At 52.9% G+C, this 6,218-nt stretch overlaps 1 pseudogene; it reads left to right on the top strand.

Moving 5' to 3' along the window:
* The first annotated feature begins 4,733 nt into the window (after window positions 1-4,733).
* Window positions 4,734-5,692, top strand: LOC115337733 (annotated as a pseudogene).
* The last annotated feature ends 526 nt before the right edge of the window (window positions 5,693-6,218 follow it).

Genomic DNA, 6,218 nt, shown 5'->3' with positions numbered 1-6,218 from the left:
CACCTTCCACAGTGCCTGCTCATGAACCTGGAGACTTCCTGGGGTTGCTGACAAAAGACCTTTTCTGTTTCCTCTCCCTGAGCAAGCAGTTTGTAACTGCAAACACCAGGTCACTCCTGCTGACTCCTGCTCTCATCCTAAATGACAAAAGCTGGTCCAACCTGTTGTCTGTCACAGAGAGACCCCCACAAATCCAAGCTTCCCCTTCATACAGGGGCATAGTCCTCGTCCTCCCTGCTGCTCCCTGGGCAGAGCCTGTAGCCCTCCATTGCAGCACCACAGCTCAGCAAGCTGTCCCACCACGTCTCATTTCATCCAAAACCATCACAGTTCTGTGACAAGCCACGCGTCTCCAGCTCCTCCTGGCAGTGCACATTAGGGCCACGGCATCTCAGCTGTGGCAGCGTAGTGGAGCAGACTTCTCACAGGGAAACCTGAACACTGGTCCTGACCACAAAAAGATTGAACATGGAGTTCTTAGGGCTGCGCTGCTGCACCCTGCTGCGCGTCCAGCACGGCCATCAAACCTGTGTTACTGCACAGATCCCTGGGCCACAGGACAACCTCAGCAGCATATTATCACACACGAGCCTGCAGGCAGGTCCCACTCTGTACTGGACATCATGCCTCCTGCGTGGCCTTGCCTGTATCTAACCGTGCAGCAAAACATTCTCATGAAAACATCATTTCTGTTTGACTGTTGAGACGATGAGTAGAGTTGTTCCTTGTAAGAAAATCCTATAGTAGCTTGGATGACCAAAAGAGGAGACTGTTTTCTATGGATGGGGTCTGCATGCTTTGCTGCATTCAGGTAGAAAGCCCGTTCAATGCTACACCACCTGGGGTTCCCACCATCTAAAGGGGGCCTAAGATGATCTGCATGGTTCTCCTCCTTATAGTGTTAACGATGATGAACATAATTTTCAAATGCAGCTCACTGTGTCCGAGTTCCTTTCTTACTGGGGTCATACCAGACCAGCGCCTCCTCGAGAAAAAAAAATCACTCTCTCAGCACCCTTGGATGCAGCCCCTATGGTTCCCATGGACTGGTAAGGGTGTAGTTTGCTTGAGTAACCCGGCGCTTGATCCCCATGCACTGCTGGTTGTTCTCCTCCAGAGTCCTGCCTCACAGCTCAAAGGCCTGGAGACCTTGCTGGTATTAACCGAGGCTGTGACGTAGAGTACCTCAGATCTATCTAGAGCTACTCTTCCTCATTTCCAGCAGTGGTCCTACCTTATCTCTTTTCTTCCTGTAACAGTTCCTGAAGTATCAAAAGTTCATCTTGGTGGCCCTTGAACCCTTTTGAGCTTCCACCGAGTTTTGACATGGACCATTGCTGTGCTTGGAGGATGATGTCCTTGAAGACAAGATGTATCCAGGCACACTCTGAAAATTCTTGGTCTTTTCATTGACTGGATAATCAAGGGAGTGAGTAAAAACCCCTGTGTGACATGCTTCCTGTTCATGCAATGCCTGCAGCTCTTAGGTGGAGAAGGAGCACACCTTGCCTCTCTGATGACTGATGCCTCTGACTGATGGCTTTAGTGTATGGCAACAGGCACCAAAATCGCACTCTCTGTGATGCCGTCTGGGACGTCTATGATGCACCCACCCTGAATGGGAATTGCTTTCCTGCAGCTCCTGTGAGGTCCCTGCCAGCCTTGGCATCTCGTGTAGCTCTGTGGCCCTGGACTTGGACATGAAACAGAGTACGTGCCCTGAATTCTGTTAGGGACAGTGTGGGGACGAACCTGGGACACATGCCATTACAGTCAGTGGTGGTACAGTAAATTCAGCTGATGGAAAAGAGAGAGACCCAGCTCTCGCTATGGTACATGACTGCAAGCGTTCATATGAATACCTGTGTCAAGTGCCATGAAGATAAGGAGTAGGAAAGGTTCTTTTGGCCTTTAGTTGGGCATAAGCTGCCATGTCACTTGGCCAAAGGAATTTCCACCAGGCTCATACATGATTCCCAAGATGTTGCCCTGTCTCTATGAACTTCTCCGTTACAGTTGCTGTTACCTACATGTATCTTGGACCACCTCTGGCCGTTCAAATGTCACCAGGGATTTGCATCTGAACACCTGACTCCTGCCTTTGCTCTCCCTTAATTCAGATGGGAGCTGAGACAAGGAGCTCACATGCAGGTGTCTATTTTGCTCACACCTGAACTGAGGCAAGAGGAATCCCACCTCCTGTGGCTTTGTGGTGTGCATGGGAGGCAGCTGAGCCTCCTTCCAATGCCATGAGTAGAAAGGCAGGATGATTTGCCTCCATTGACCCATGGATCCTTCCCTCAGCAGGGTAAAGGAGATCCCTGCTGCCTCTCTCTGGGGATCCTGTCTAACAATATGACCAAAAAACGTGGCATGTAGATGGAAGTTTGTCTCTGAGAGGAGAAATTTATTTCAGGAAAGAAGTGTCTCTCCCTAGCTGAGGAAGGCAACATCAGTGATTGCTTCAGCCTGTTTCCCAGCAGGTTCCCCTGGAGCCCCAGGGACACCTGGAGGGAGCCCAGAGGGGGCAGAGAAAGTGCTGCCTTGGGCTGGTCCTCTACTGCTGAGCTGGGCTGGGCTCCTGGGGATGGAGGAGCTCCTGGCAAGCAGGCAGCATTTCAGAGAGACAGCTCTGCCCAGGAGCAGCTCCTCTGCAAAGCGCAGCAGGGCTGAGGGCACTGCCTGCAGGCACCGAGGGGAGAGGAGTGAGGCAGAGAGAGAGGTTAAAGGCAGTCTGGGGTGGGAGAAGAGAGAAGAGCTGACCTGGAGAAAAATCTTGACAGCCCTTCACAGGGTAAGTCTCTGGCTGCAGGGCAATGCAGCTGTGGTTCCTGGAATGACCTCCTAAAGCTGGCACATCCCACAGCCTATGGGATCTGTCAGGAGGACTCTCACAGTTTCTCCACTGTAGAGAAAAAGGACGCGCTTTGGAGCAGAGGTTCCCTGCTGCACCCTCAGAGGGACAGGGCATGTCAGCTGCCTTCACCCGGGGATGGCTGCGGAGTGTGAAGCTGGGTGTGCAGCCAGGGGTGCCCAGGGCTGTCCTGCTGAGCAGGGTCCCTGCACCCCAGGGGGCTGTGTGCTGGGGCAGGGACTCTGCCGCTGGTCAGGGTAAGTACTCAGCCTGCCTGGGGAGCTCCAACAGCAGAGTGGGGAGAAGCTGTGGGTGGAAGAAGCAACTCGCAGCAGGGCAGGGTCCTTCTGCTGACAAGAGGGTGCTGTGTGGATCGCGGCTGCTCACAGCTCCAGATCAGCCCCGGGCATTTCTGAGGCCACTTTTCAAGGGGAAGCTCAAAGCAGGGATTGCTATAAAGTTAAGGAGCTTTCCAGAGCCTGGGTTTTCTCTTTCCTAGTCTTGGCGAATTTCAGGAGAAATGGAAAAGGAGCTGTCATGCTTGAACAGCTCACTGAGACTCGGGAGCTGTAACTCTGAGGGATCAGTCAGTCTGACAGGAGCCTCCTGAAGTAGAGCACAGGGACTGAGAACAACTGCCTGGCTGTGCTGGTGCCTGGGAGGTGGCATGCACAGCTGGGGAAGGGTAACTCTTTCCTGATTTCCCTGCTGCCTCTCCCTTTGCCTCTCTGAGACAGACCATCACTGCTTTTTCCTTGGTTCTCCACTTGTCTGTGTTACTGTTACCTTGTTTCTGCTGTCAGGCTCTCTGGGGATGGGAGTTTCAGCTGCAGAGTCACACACTGGTCTTGTGGGTCCTCCCATGCAGCTGTGTCCATGGGAAGAAGTGTCCCAGCTTTCCTCTCATCTGAGGGGTTATGCTCAATGCTGTCTGTGGGGCTGGGGAAAGAGCTGATTCTCCCTTACAGAGATGCCAGCACAGTAGGTCACTTGGCTGTCACCTCAGAGCGTCCTTCCAAGCTGTGAGCTGCCCTGCAGGATGCAAACCTGTCTCACAGCAGCTTTCTGTTATCAGGAAAGCCCATGGAGAAGCACAGAGATGCTATGACTGAGGAAATGCTCTTGGGCTGGTGAAATGAGCCCAGTGTGTCCTTGCCTAGAAGCAGGGTGCTGAGACTTTGAGAAAGGGTGAGACATTTGGTGGTCTGCAGTGGATGTCTCTGCTCTCAGCAGTGTCTGGTGGCTTTTCAGGGTAATATATGGGAGCGTGATCACCCTCCACCTCAGACAGGTGCAAGCACAGTGGAAGTGGGAACTAGACAGAAGGACAGAGCAGCTCCCCCTCTCTCTGCACTAAGCCACAGGCAATCCTCCTGACTTGCCTGGCTCATGCTGTTCTCCCAGACTGCAGCAGAAATGCTGAAGGCTTCCGAGATCTAAGAAAACTCCCCAGGGGCGATAGTAGGCAGCTGTAAAAAACCCTAGAACTCTAAACTATTTTTACCTTCCTGGGTCCTTATCATTGGGAGTGCAGGTGCTGACAACCCCTTCTGCGTTAGGAGTGGATTCAGCTGACAAAGTCAAACACCAGACTGGCCCCTGCCCGCACCCATCCCATGAACCCACTGCTGCAGAGCAGGGCTGACTTCTCAAGAGCCCATGGGCAGAGGCCCTGCTCTTCATTGCACGCTCGGCCAGCACCAAGCAGGGCTCCAGCCACAGGCCTGAAGGAAGGTCTCCTAAGAAAAGGAAAAGGGTCTGTGTGTGTGAGAGTGGGAGGGTCTATGGGAAATGGCTTTGATATTGCTCAGAGAATAATGCCCTGACTCTTCCCTGTCTTTTTTCTACTTTGAAAGCACCCCATGCCCAGAGGAAGAAAATGTCCAACGGCAGCTCCATCGCTGAGTTCCTCCTCCTGGCGTTTGCAGACACGCGGGAGCTGCAGCTCTTGCACTTCTGGCTCTTCCTGGGCATCTACCTGGCTGCCCTCCTGGCCAACGGCCTCATCATCACCGCCGTAGCCTGTGACCACCGCCTCCACACCCCCATGTACTTCTTCCTCCTCAACCTCTCCCTGCTCGACCTAGGGCTCCATCTCCACCACTGTCCCCAAAGCCATGGCCAACTCCCTCTGGGACACCAGGCCCATCTCCTACCCAGGATGTGCTGCCCAGGTCTTTCTGTTAGTCTTTTTGATCTCAGCAGAGTATTTTCTTCTCACTGTCATGGCCTACGACCGCTACGTTGCCATCTGCAAACCCCTGCACTACGGGACCCTCCTGGGCAGCAGAGCTTGTGTCCACATGGCAGCAGCTGCCTGGGGCAGTGGGTTCCTCTATGCTGTGCTGCACACTGCCAATACATTTTCAGTACCCCTCTGCCAAGGCAATGCTGTGGACCAGTTCTTCTGCGAAATCCCCCAGATCCTCAAGCTCTCCTGCTCAGATGCCTACCTCAGGGAAGTTGGGGTACTTGTAGTTGCTGTCTGTTTAGCTGTTGGGTGTTTTGTTTTCATTGTGCTGTCCTATGGGCAGATCTTCAGGGCTGTGCTGAGGGTCCCCTCTGAGCAGGGACAGCACAAAGCCTTTTCCACCTGCCTCCCTCACCTGGCTGTGGTCTCCTTGTTTATAAGCACTGGCACGTTTTGCCTACCTGAAGCCTCCCTCCATCTCCTCCCCATCCCTGGACCTGCTGGTGGCAGTTCTGTACTCGGTGGTGCCTCCAGCCTTGAACCCCCTCATCTACAGCATGAGAAACCATGAGATCAAGGATGCCCTGAGAAAACTAATCACTGGATGCTTTTCAGTAGGAATAAACTGCCTCTTGTCTTCTGCATAGTACTTATATCTCTTTGCAGACCAAACCTGTCTTTTGCTGGTCTTTTTATGGTGAATTTTGGGTGTGGTTTTTATTTCTTCTATTTCACTTTCTTTTACTTATCTGAAAGCTTTCCACAAAGAAATGTCTGTCTTCCTCTGGTTTCTAATTCACAGTCGATCCAGATTTTGTGTCCTGGAGGCTGTGCAAATGAGCTATGCCCTCTGTGTGTTTAAGACAAAATAAAGGGCCCTGCAGTGACTTGTTCTTCTGAGATCCTTCCTCCAAGACCTTCTCTGCAGCTGCAGGGAGCAGTGCCTGTGTGCAGAGGGGAAGAAGAAAAGAGTCCCGGCACAGCAGCAGTGCCAGGGAGCACCAGCGCTTGGTCTTTCCCGAGCTGCTCTCTTCCCACTGCCATGCTTTCCTTCTGAACCCTTTGGTTGGTGGAATACAGTCCTGCTGTGTGGCAGGCCTGTGGCCGCAGGCAAGGACGGGCAGTAGGGCACTTGTGTGACAGAGCTAGCCTCCATTGCAGCATTTCCATCAT

Source organism: Aquila chrysaetos (genome assembly GCF_900496995.4).
Source record: "Aquila chrysaetos chrysaetos chromosome W unlocalized genomic scaffold, bAquChr1.4 W_unloc_6, whole genome shotgun sequence".
NCBI lineage: Eukaryota > Metazoa > Chordata > Aves > Accipitriformes > Accipitridae > Aquila > Aquila chrysaetos.
The sequence above is the reverse complement of the archived record's forward strand: the minus strand, read 5'-3'. Positions and strand labels throughout refer to the sequence as shown.